The sequence below is a fragment of the Parasteatoda tepidariorum genome, chromosome 6, assembly GCF_982258835.1.
Source record: "Parasteatoda tepidariorum strain Cologne lab strain chromosome 6, Ptep-v5.0, whole genome shotgun sequence".
NCBI lineage: Eukaryota > Metazoa > Arthropoda > Arachnida > Araneae > Theridiidae > Parasteatoda > Parasteatoda tepidariorum.
Window position 1 is genome coordinate 19,519,179 of NC_141760.1, and position 13,034 is coordinate 19,532,212.

The 13,034-nt window shown below is 27.9% G+C and overlaps 1 protein-coding gene across 2 annotated transcripts in view; it reads right to left on the reverse strand.

Moving 5' to 3' along the window:
* LOC107440233 (uncharacterized) overlaps positions 1-13,034 on the reverse strand; it is a 513,892-nt gene that overhangs the window by 424,896 nt on the left and 75,962 nt on the right. Inside the window, exon 1 of one of the 2 annotated variants that reach the window (XM_087165503.1) lies at positions 9,075-9,543. The exons of the other annotated variant lie outside the window; for it this stretch is intronic. The gene's annotated coding sequence lies outside the window, so the exon portion shown is untranslated. Of the gene's footprint in view, positions 1-9,074; positions 9,544-13,034 lie in introns of those variants that run through there. 2 annotated transcript variants of the gene reach the window in all.

Genomic DNA, 13,034 nt, shown 5'->3' on the forward strand with positions numbered 1-13,034 from the left:
TTCAAAAATACAAGACTACGCGTCCCGATAGTCGTTAACTGAGAATTGTGACAGATATTTAACTCCAGATATAAAATAAAATAAAATAATGTGTTGCGCTTTACATGAGCATCACTTTATTGATAAATTTACAATCTCATCCATTTTTTTTTCTCCAGAAAACGCTTTGCTTGCTATGCGAAGTTTAAATAATTTATGATTCTATTTAACACTTTAGTTTAAATAACTTTTATTTTATTTCAGGGAAAAAAAACTATGTGCATAAATATACGTTAAAATATATTCAAACTAATATTAAATGTGAAAGAATTATTGAGTGCAAACGTGTTATTTAATACATAGAGTAAATATAAATAACTAAAGTACAGGTCTTTTAATGTTCTCGTAAACTTTTATCTCAAATACAGAAATAACAACTTTTACACGGTTATTTGGGAAATGAAATCTACCCACCAGCCCTCTCGTTTCTGTTTCTAACATTACACTCAAGTATTTCGAAAGGTTTGCGAGTTACGAGTTTATCACATCCAATTTGGCTTTGAAAACTCACTTAGCTCTCGTTACGAGCGCAAGGCAAAACGAGAAAGTGGAGCAAATAATTAGAAGTGGACCGTAGCACCGCTAATTGCGCAATAAATGAAGATAAATATTCCTTCCTTTCAGCATACTTAATGTCTCCCTCTGCGATTGTAACTTCTTCACTCAGAAAATTCCTAAAAGTCCCTTTTACGAAATGATGAGACATTTGTACCATCAATTGGCTTTACGTGCCACACATAGATCTCTAATTCCCTTTAATTAAATGTCCCAACACAAAATCGAATATTTAAATTGGAAGCGTGTGCGATGTGAATAAAATCAAATATTATTCAAACTGTCCCTAAAAAGTATACTGCTTCTAATGATTAGTTAAATACAAAACGCCATTTAAACGTTAAAAACTAATATTTCATTTCTGTATTCAATTGAACTTTAAAATTATTAAAGTACTTTGAAATAAAAAAAAATTATTTTAATCGGGAAATATAGATTTTTCTTTTGCTTAAAATATACAAAAATGTACTGTTTACAGTCATTTTGAAATCAATCAGCTATATTATAAAAAAACTATGCAACAATTAAATACAAATAAATAGAACAATATAAGATTCTAAGATAGTATTTGCAGGAAAAACAAATAATTTCCAAAGATGACAAACAAATTGGTTTCTTTTGGATTTTATGTAGCATTTTATGATATATTCTTTAAGGAAGAGGTACCCCAGGTCAGAGCTTTGGGGTTTCGGGCTATAGTTTTATGAGCAGTTACATCATGAAAGAGCCCAAGCAAAATTGTCTGTCCCGTCTCTTATTCGGGGATTCTGAAAGGGAATGGGTAGCAAGAAACTCTTTAACGCAATCAAACGTCATCAAAAAGGAAAAATTTCATCGTCTTGATAGGCTTTAACAGATGGCGCCATAAAGACTAAAGGGAGTTTTTAGGATTTTTGGGACTGTATTTTTAGCTGCAGTTGTTCAATATTTATTCATACAATTTCTGAGAGCGTGATACTTTCAAGTGACGTAGCGTGGGTATATCGATTCTGATTAGTTGTTTAAACGTGACGTGTGTTTACATTAGCAACTGCTCCTTCCATTCTATTTCGAGTAAGCCAAGCCCGACAAGTATCAGTTTTCTTAAGTGACACATTCTATATTCTTCTACAAAGATTATTTCATGAAAAATTAATTTCTTTCACCATATATTTTTACTTAACAATAAGATAGGCACGAAGCCATGTAGAACATAAACAAACTAATTATGCATCGAAGTTGCCACGTTCGCAAAACAAGAAATATATCACGGTGATAATACGGAAAAAAATAATAAATCTGTGTTAAATCAAGGCCAATTACATACAAAAGCAAATTGCATACAAATATACATATTTCGTACTAAACTATTTCCAAAGAAACTAGTAGTAGATTGTAAATATAAATAGTATTTCTTAAGAAAATTCCTTTTTAAATCTAAACAGGAAATATAATTCACAAAATAAAAATTGGATCGACTGTTCAACGACGGTTACGCAAAAAAAAAATTATTTAGGCTGGTGTTGACGTCATAAGTCACATGTGTGGGTATCCGTGATCTTTTTCTTTAAGAGTAAATACCCAATTGAACTCCAGTAATATTTCCCCCCGTTTTAGCCCTTGTTTTTTACAATCATCGGTGAAAAATCCTATCTTTTCTTTATCTTCAAACTGTCGTGCCATTCCTCAAATTTCTAATTCCAAGTCTTGTATTAATATCGTGTTAAAACGATCTTGTAGAAATCCATACGATTAGCAGGAATTTACGATGAAGCCGTTACAAAATTCAACTAACATAGTTGAAATTCGATAAGTGACTACTAATATGCGTGATTCAAGATTCGGGAGTTGCAATAGGTTCAATTTAAAAATATAGGGTATTTTAAAATTTTTAGAAATCCGTGGGTATAATGGACAAAAAAAATGGTTCGAAAAACAGTGTGAATTCAGAAAGAACTCAGTAAAAATCGAGTGCGTTCACCAAAGAATTATAATTCAAATGCATGTCTCGAAATTCACTTGCGTAATAAGATCTGATTAAATGCATCGGGTTTTTAAAAAAAAATGCTAGGCAGACACCGCAACAGAAATTGGTGAAGAATCACAGGGATTTAAGATTAAGTCAATGAAAACTTGAACGAACATAGTCGAAAATCGATAGTTCATTACTCATATGCGTGAGTCTAGATTTATGAATCGTAATAGTTTCAATTAAAAAACATTTGGATTTTAAAATACACAACGCGAATGAGGCTGAGCCTCTTAATGTTGTTTAAATTACTCAAAACAAATAATACAAATAATTTTATTACTTTTTAAAAAATTACTTTTCAAGTACAATTTCTACATAGAAGATGCAAAGATGTATAACATTTAATCTTGTATTAATACAATTACAATTGTAATTATGTAATGTAATTTAATTGAAGTATCGTCAATTTCGGTCAGATAAATCAACATCAAGTGAAGAAATAATATACTTTTTTCCTTACTACCGTTTTAATTTTTTACGAAGGTGAATACATTTAAACAAGAACTCTCTGCATTTTTTTTTACTCAAAATGCTGAAAACACCATTAGGGAAGCAAATACGAATACAATTTAAATCTAACTCACTGTGTGCATTACGACTATGATAAGAATGTGGTTTAAATATAATAACTTTGAAAGAAAAAAAAATTCTAGTAGAATTTGGATTTAACGGACCCTCTTTATTGTCCATTTTTTTGACAATTAACCAGCTTTTAAATGGCGCAATTACTTGCATTAAAATGTATCATACACTTTACAAATTTCTCGGAAGAAACGGTTAAAAAACAATTTATTTAATTGTTATTTTTCCATATTCAAACAAGACAGTCAAATAACCATAAATAAAATGGTATTTAAACTACTAACTGCGAGAAAAACAGTTTATTAGCTGCTCTCACCTAATACGGTTAAACAACCAGATTAGTTAAGCGCCAACTAAGTCCACCTAATGAAGCCACTAAGTTCCTTGCATCTACATACTTATTATAGCCGAGATTCTAATCTGTCCAGCAGAATTGAGGTTCAATTCCCAGCGTTGACACCACAATATTTTCCCCGTTCTCTTCAACGCTGGAAGAGTTTTAAGAGTCCTACACTTTCCAATGCACATTACATAACGAGAAGCCTAGCGCCTTTGTTAAATTAAATTTATATTTTAGGTTTTAAAACATTGGTAGTTCTAAATGGTTAAAAACCGTGAAGTTTTGTAGTCATGGATTTTTAACCATAATAATTGTAAACGGTCCCAGAACCGTAATGGTAAAAAATGTTCCTAACCGTAAAATTTAGGGTTAATCGGATGAACAGACAACTGCCGGTTGTTTTACCATAATTTTAGAATGAAAATTCTAACAGAATATCATTTACTGTTTTTGAATATTTTATGACAGTGAGTTTCATGAGACTCCTTTACTACCATATGTGTTTAGTTTCCGAGTCTAAAACTTTTCAGATACTTGTTAGTCTTATAAATAGTTTCAACGCAATCAATTGCTTCGACAAAATCAATTATTTCGACGGAATCAATTTCTTTTCATCTGGAAGTAGGTTGAAACCACTAGTCTAAATTAAAAATCGATTTAGTTTTTGCATACCCATGTAATAATACTAAGTTGAGCATTAATTACAACATAATATTTTATATTAAAAAACTATACAAAAGATGATAAATCACTAAAAATATTTTTAATGTTTCTTAAGTTAAGAAAGACATATTATACCCAAATCGCATGAATTACTGCTTTCAATTGGCCTTTGAATGCCTGCAAATTTTTGTTAATTTTATTTTAGCATTTTACCTTTAGTATATTTTTAAACCACATCTTAAAAAATTCCATATTAAATTGCATTGAAAAGTACCGGCACTCAGAGTGCTGTACTTTTTAGCAAAAAATCCATTTTTACAGGAACAGGATACGCGGAGCAAAATATCTGATATAACATAATTTTAAAGTTAATTTTAACATTAGCTTAAAATCACGGAATCACTCTAACTAAATAAATATTACTCAAAAAATTACGTTTTAATACTTTTCGGTAAAAAAAAGAATTTGATGGTAAAATTAGTTTTACAGATGAACATCAAATGTTCCAGAACTTTATATCGTAATTTGAATTGGAATTTTTTACAGTTCAAAATTTTAATCTACAAAAAATAACTTTTACATTGTCTTTTTTCTTTTAAAATACACATTTTTGCATTACGCAACGTTACATTATTTTTTTTTAAATTAAAATATTGTATTTTTTTGCCAATGACGTATACAGTTATTAAATTATGTAAAATTTTTGTACATTAAATCTTTATCCTCTTCATTACCTCAGTCCACATATGTAGACTCTCGCTTCTTAGCTTTTAAAAGCACGCTATACGAAAATTTACAGTATTACCTTTACTGAAACATTCGTGAATGTTGGCGCTTTTTGGGGATTCTGACAGATGCAGAACATACCATTTATTTGAATAGAACTCCACTTAAACAGAAGTGATTTTCGAAAAAATGAAGCCAAATCCACGTGCTCGAAAACGTAAGCAATTTTAAATATTATATAATTCAGTTATTCTAAAATAACTTTTTTTTTACTTCGTAGTTCTGTGATCTGAATGAAGCTTTCAAATTAATAATTAATTTTCAAAAAGAACACAGTCAAAAACATGCATGTCCACGTATTTGTATCACGTATAGCAAAACTTATGATAGCATAGTAGTCAGGTGAAATCTCACAGTATTAGGAGTATTTGATTATGTATGTATGTAGTAATATTTTTACGTGTATTTTAATTACATAAAATTAAAAACAAATATTTGTTTCAATCTATGGTACATACATTTAATAACTTCCACTTTTCGTGTTTTTCCCTCATAAATTTGAAACTTTACCACCCAAGTATTAAATATTTTTTTATAATTTGAGTCATATTGTTTTTAATAATTATTAATTTTGTTTGATTTGCATAATCAAATAAGCTTTGAAACTAAAATTTAATGCGGTATTGCATTGTACTTAAATATAACTTAGTATTTGTTAAAATTTATTTCTTTTTTCTAAATAACTATTAAATTATCCACCATCATTGTTCCATTGGTCCACCATCATCCACCATCACCATCATTGTACTTAATAGACCATGATATAACAACATGCATGTTTGTTCCTACTTTAGGTGTAATTTAGCGTTTGACATATTTATATTCCTTTATTTAAGTAAGACCTGAGGTTCAAGTATGTGTTTCTAAAAATATTAGCCCCCTGGCAGTATGCTATATATTTTTTTAATCCTATTATGATTTATGGCAGTAAAATAGAAATTCGGAACTGTAAGCATTTTTTGCTATATTCCGTAATACTTCAGTAGTGAAGAGGTTAACGATAAACTCTAAGCAATTCCTTTACGCAAAATCATTTCTATTATAATTAATGGAATTCGCAACAATCAAGATTTAATAAGAGTATGAAACCAAGTTTATATTTAACTATAATTTATATAATTAAAATTCCAAGCACACAGATGTTTAAGCAATGACAGTTTAAATGATAGACGGAAAAAAGTACTGTAAAAACTGCTTACTTACTCAGCAGATTCATCAAATATTTGACATTTTTGTGAATTATATCGATAATGTTTACTTCGAAATACATGTATTAGTTTAATTTCGAGTGAACAGTTTTTGAAAAAAATTATGATTCATGCTTTATTATTTTCACACACTCCAACAAAAGAGCACTTGACGGCTCTTTCGAAAACAAAAAGAATAACAAGCATTTTAGCGCAAAGAATGATTTTTTTTGAAAAAAAGAAAATAGATGAAGAATCACACCGATGAGACGATTAATCTTATCTAGGCATTTAATCTGCCGAAACAAAATTATGTCGATAATACCTTTCTTTAAAAATATAGATTGATTACTGAAAAGTGTTTAAAACACATTTTTTGGATAAATAAATATAGCATTATTTTCAATGTTATTCATATTTTTGTTTCAATTTAAATAGTAATTATATTCTTAAAAATTCATAAAATCATAAAATATCATAAAAATTGCAAATGATTTTGAAAATTGAACTAATCTATAGCAATAGTAGTCAAAAACAATTTTTTGAAAATTTATATCCATAATTTGAAGTTTTATTGTTATTAAATATCACCAAAAATAAATTAAAATCTCTTTCAGAAATTTAGAAAAAATTTAAAATTTAAATTAATTTGTTAGCAAAATAATTAAATTAATTTGTTTTATAAGATATGTAAGCCTGCGAAAATTACTTCTATCACATTTTTAAGGATAGTTAAAATATTTAGAAAATTATATCAATTAATATGATACTAAATAAAGAATTCTCAGCTGTTTACAAAATATGATACATTCAAAAATTGTTAACTAATAATTTCTTTTTTTTTTCATTTCCTCTACCTAAGGTTACAAAGCAATTTACAGATTGCTATAAGTCAAAATAAAGGTAGATTATATTATAAGGCAAATAAAATATGCTAATGATATAAAAAAAAAGAAGATAATTATGCAAAAAAACAAGTAAAAAATGAAAAGATGCAAATAAATAAATAATAAATATCTCATGGAATATTAATAAAATAATAACACTCCTTCTAATGAAGATGAAACACACCAAAATAGAGCCATGAAAGATTAAACTTTATATTAAGATATTTTAGAAGTAATTTGCATACAAATATACATATTTCATACCAAACTATTTCCAAAGAAACTTATAGTAGGTTACAATTATAAATTGTTTTTCTTTAGAAAATTCCTTTTTAAATCTAAACAGGAAATATAATTCGCAGAATAAAAATATTTGTCTTTAAAAAAACTGGTAAATATTTTAAAGTAAATGTTAAATATTTTGCAATACTTCAATCTATCTCCATGTATCTAGATAGAAAGAAATGGTAATAAAAACAGCGTACATATAAAAAATTTATAAACTTATTTGAGTAGGATATTTGTCTGTTTTTAAATATGCTTTATAGTAATGCGATTTTTAAGTCATTTATAACTCATCGCAGTATTAGAATCATACAAATATTACTTATTTTTTTATTAGTATTATTTAGTAAGAAAAAAATTCTAAAGTGAATTGTTTAACACGTTTTACATCGGCGCAAAAGAAAGGAAAAGAAAAAAAGAAAAAAAAGAGCCGAGAAAAAAGTTCTTTTTGATAAACCTATACTCTAAAAAATACGTCACAAGTAGTTTGCAATGGTAGGAACTAAGAATAATTTTTAAAGAGAAAAAAAAAGCAGAACTACATTGAATTAAAAATACTAATTTTACATTTATCTACCACCTACTTAAAATTAAACTTAAATCGAAATATTCTCCAAGATTTCTGAATATTAAACAAAGAAGTCCTTTTTTCTATAATAAAAATCATTTAATTAAATTAAAATTTGATTGTTTTTTCCTTAAAAAGAAAAATTGGCTAATATTTCCTGATTTTCCGATTCATGGTAGGAATAAATTGACGTGAACCTATATGGAAACTTAATACAACAGTTGTATTCTTTAGATCACCAGGTATTAGGATCAAAATTTCCTGAAAATTACTGCTTTTTTTTATTTTGAAAATTAAATGAGTTATATTAATAGTTATAAGCTTTTCGAAATATAATGATTAGTTATGAATGCAATCAGTGATTTTGAAAAACAAGTATAGTTATTTAAAATGTCTTTAATAGTTAAAAAGGCTTAAAGTTGAAAATCTTAACGTGTTTATGTTCACTTTAGTTATAATAACGGTTAATGATTTAGTATAGTTACTGTTGGAACGGGTCACGTTAACTACGTAAAGAGAAAATAAATTAACAGCAAAGACTACGAAAATAAGTAATAAAAAGATTTAAACAATAACACTGCGCAGATATATTCCTTTTGTTTTTGAAATACTAGTTTTGATTCGAATAATAATTCATAAATAGAACCGGTCATAGAAATTTAAATGCTAATATTATGGTAAAAGCGTCTATGCAACACAAAGAAAGCCACAAAAAAATTTTAAATAAAAATTGAAAAAAACCCCACAATGTAATAAATGATCAACATTTCTTTTTTTGTTTACATCTTTTCTTTTTATTACAATTGTTATTATTAAAAACTACATAAAACATGCAAATATTAGCTAATTTTTATACTTTTATGTTCTTTTCCTTATTTAAATGCAAACCTTTTCATTAAATAGCTCGATTTTCATCATGGAATTTGTTTTACCTAATGAAATTTAATTCCTCTTCATTTTAAGTATTGCAAAATAAATCCTCATTTGCTTGTTTTGAAAAACATATTTCAGTATTTATTTAGAAATTTGAAGTATGAAATCCAAAAAAAAATTAAATGTGCACAATATGTTGATGGGGGCAACAGATTAATTATATAATATTTCTGATCACAACAGCAGAGCTTTTAATTTATATAATTATATTTTTTAATTATAAGTCAACAAACAATACCTGCGTCACAGCGCCGCAAACGTGAGCACTTGAGATAATTTTTCCTTTAAGAATAATCACCTAGTTCAGGTCTGAAAAAGGAAAATTCCAAAGGGTGTACCATCATGCTTTGACATCTGGTACATAAAAACCACGTGGCATAACATCACATGCTCAAAGTCAAAGAAGTTATGAATGTTTATTTAATAACGATTTTAAAAACTTTTTTTCATCTATATATCATATAAACGTTAGCACATGTACAACAAATAAAACACCGTCATTAATTAACATTTTTTTTTACGAACACCTAATTTTTTGCCATTATAAACTACGCATATTAAATCTATCAAAACCTATGTATATCCAAGAAGACGATATGAGTTTTTGGTATTTAATCCTATCTGTTAACCGGCGAGCTATTCAAGAATAACTGAGAGATTGGTTTTCCGGTCCGTCTGCTCATCGTTCGGGTACCGATAGAAACTGCGGAAGGTCTTTCCCGTTTTTCCCGACTCCGCGATATCAGCGGAACGATTCTGCGCACAGAATTTCGACTCTGAAGGGGGCAAGTACAAATAATATAAAAGAAGTATTCCAAAATACAGAAATGGTGAAATGGGGAGGAATAACAATCCGTACTTCATATGAGAGGGGTGAAATTCACTCGAACATGAATAGAGAGAGTGTGTAGAGTTCCGGACGGACAAATTTACAACCCACTGCTTTAAAAATGCACCACTTTAATGAGTTGTTTAGCCTTATTTTTTATATATATAAAAGCTACAGAAGGATAGCTAATGAAGAAAGGAAGGATTGTAAAGTTAAAAGTAAAATAGAACCTTAGCTATGTATCATTAATGAAAAGAATGCAAACAATTCCCACATGTGAATCGATAGGTTTTAGCGATTTATCATATTTTTAAGTAAAAATAAAAGGAATGTTTTTGGCATCGAAAACAAAAATCTGTTAATATAGAAGAATCAATTTAGACAAAGATATGCTTGCGTCATGTTAAATATGTTACATTAGATATTCACCTAGAGTATGTAAAGTTCCGGACGGATAAATTTACAACCCACTGCTTTAAAAATGCACCACTTTAATGAGTTGTTTAGCCTTATTTTTTATATATATAAAAGCTACAGAAGGATAGCTAATGAAGAAAGGAAGGCTTGTAAAGTTAAAAGTAAAATAGAACCTTAGCTATGTATCATTAATGAAAAGAATGCAAACAATTCCCACATGTGAATCGATAGGTTTTAGCGATTTATCATATTTTTAAGTAAAAATAAAAGGAATGTTTTTGGCATCGAAAACAAAAATCTGTTAATATAGAAGAATTAATTTAGACAAAGATATGCTTGCGTCATGTTAAATATGTTACATTAGATATTCATCTAGAGTGTGTTAAGTTCCGGATGGACAAATGTACAACCCATTGCTTTGAAAATGCAACACTTTAATGAGTTGTTTAGCTTTATTTTATGTACATGTAAAAGCTAAAGAAGAATTTCTAATGAATCAAGGAAAAATTGCGAAGCCAAAACTAAGACAGAGCCTTAAATATGTAACATTAATGAAAAGAATGCAAGTAATTTTTACACGGGAATCGATATTTTTAACAACGATATTTTTGAGTAAGATTAATCTGGACATATCTATTAATTTAAATTTTGGCTCATTATAGAGAAAGAAATCATAATTATATATTCAAGAATACTGTGGGAATCGAACCCGCTACCGTTATAGTAAAGATGCCTCTCTGAAATATATTTCTTTAATTTGTGTTATCTATTCTTCATCTTAACAAGGACTTGTATTAAATCCTACTTTGATTTAAGAACACGAATTTGCATATGTATGAGCAACAATAAATAAATATTTGGATTAATAATGTTTATTATATGTTCATCTAGTTTTTTTTGTTGATCATTTGTTTTACAGAGGCGTTCCTAACAAATAGTCCTTGAACTTGATTGATACATATGCAAGCTCATTTTCTCAGTACAAGGAAGGACTTGTCTCTTGACAGACAACACAAAAATGAAAAGGACAGTACAACAATATTGAAAATGCTACCTCTGCGCCTCAGAGCATTTGGTAGCGTGAAGACTATATTTTTCGGTATCGAAAGTTCAGTAAAATTTGATTTCTCAGTAACTGTTAGGCTGATTTCTCTCAAATTTTTATTTTGCCATTTAAAATGGTATTCTTTAAAATGATAAGGAAATTTTTATACCTTACAATGCATAATTTCTTCGACTATTATTAAACAAAAGAGTAAAAGTTAATAAATATTTACTGAAACTTATATTTCGCGTAAAATTATCTTTAAAAAGTAAAATTCGCGTAAAATTATCTTATTTTATAATTGTGTGCAAAAACTTTTCAATTCGCTCTAACAGCTCTCGAAACATGTTGAAATTAGAAAAAGTTAAATTTAATAATAAAGGATCCAAACTGTATATTGCTTTTCTGATCAAGCTATTGTTACCATATCTCCAAAATTGCAGTTACCTCCTGTTCATTGGGGTTCAGAAATCTGAATTTTTCGAAAAAAGGTATGTTTATTTAAAGAAAGTGTTTTGGGGACTGATTTTGTAACCTAAAATATCATCTGCACTAATTCATTAGCATATTTGGAATCACTTCCTTGTACCATTGAGGTTGAGTCTTAGAACGTGAAGACCCGATCATTAGATCAAAAGTTATTCAGGATGGTCCGTTTAGTATTTTGAGCACTGTATATTCATACTGCCTTTCTAAAACTTGTGCTATCTGTTCGCCGAATTGAAAAAGTTTTTATTTTATTTCCGTATTTCCAAAAAAAAAAAAAAAAAAACTACAATCTAATTTTATAAATAAACGAAAGATGCATAAAACAGACACCATTATTTGATATATCATAGTATAATATTTCTTAAATACTTGAATGCATCAGTTCGGCCCCTTTTCCTTTTGACAGAGAACAGAGAGATACATTAGGTAAATAAATAATTAACACTTTTCCTTATCAGTCATTTACAAAAAAATCCCCATTTTTTATAAGACGTAGAAGAGTAGACAGTCAAAGTAAAACTTGGGCATCAAAAGGTTAAAATTACCAAATAGCAAAAGGAATGAATTCTAAAGACCTTTTTTGTAAATTTATCGGAATTTACTTTTCAGTTCTCTAATATTACAAAAAAATTATTAAAAATTAGGAAAATCATGACCTTAAATAGCGTTAATATTACCAAATGAACAGTTTTTACCAGAAATGTCATTACACGTACGAAAATTTTACCAGAAATTTTTTTCTCCGTTTATAATGAACAATTTTTAATAATTTGTCTAAGGACTATTTAAATTCTGCAGAATTTCTAGGTATGATAGACAATGTCTAAGTAAAGTGGATATTAATTCTTATAATTTGCCGCAAAACACGAGGCATTCAGTAACATTCGTAGATATTCTATAAAATGACGCAATTCAATAAATTTTTATTAATGTATAATCTTGTCTGACATTAGTTAAATCAAGTAAAATTTTCGATACAAGTTTTCTACATCTTTATATTACAAAAGTAAAATTGTTATAGTATAACTGAATGTTGGTTAATTTGTTTTATCTGAAACGAAATGCATAGTCCACAAGCGGCACAAATAATTATTTTATCATAAAATAAATGTAATTAAAAAGATTGTAAAAAATTGTAAATTATTATTTTTTTTACAAAACATAAAAATTTTATAGTTTAAAAAAATATACTATTACATAAGGGTAATCTTTAAATCAACTTATGGAGAATTGTATGAACGCAATTTCTTTATTCACTAATCAATAATTTAAAAGAATTTATGATTTACTTTTATCACGGTAATTTTTTCCTCAATGAGAAAAATTATGGTCAAAGCTACTAGAACATGGAAAAAGTTACCATTTTCTTCTGGTTCAATGAGAACACCAAAATTTACTTTCATTTTACCATTGCGCTG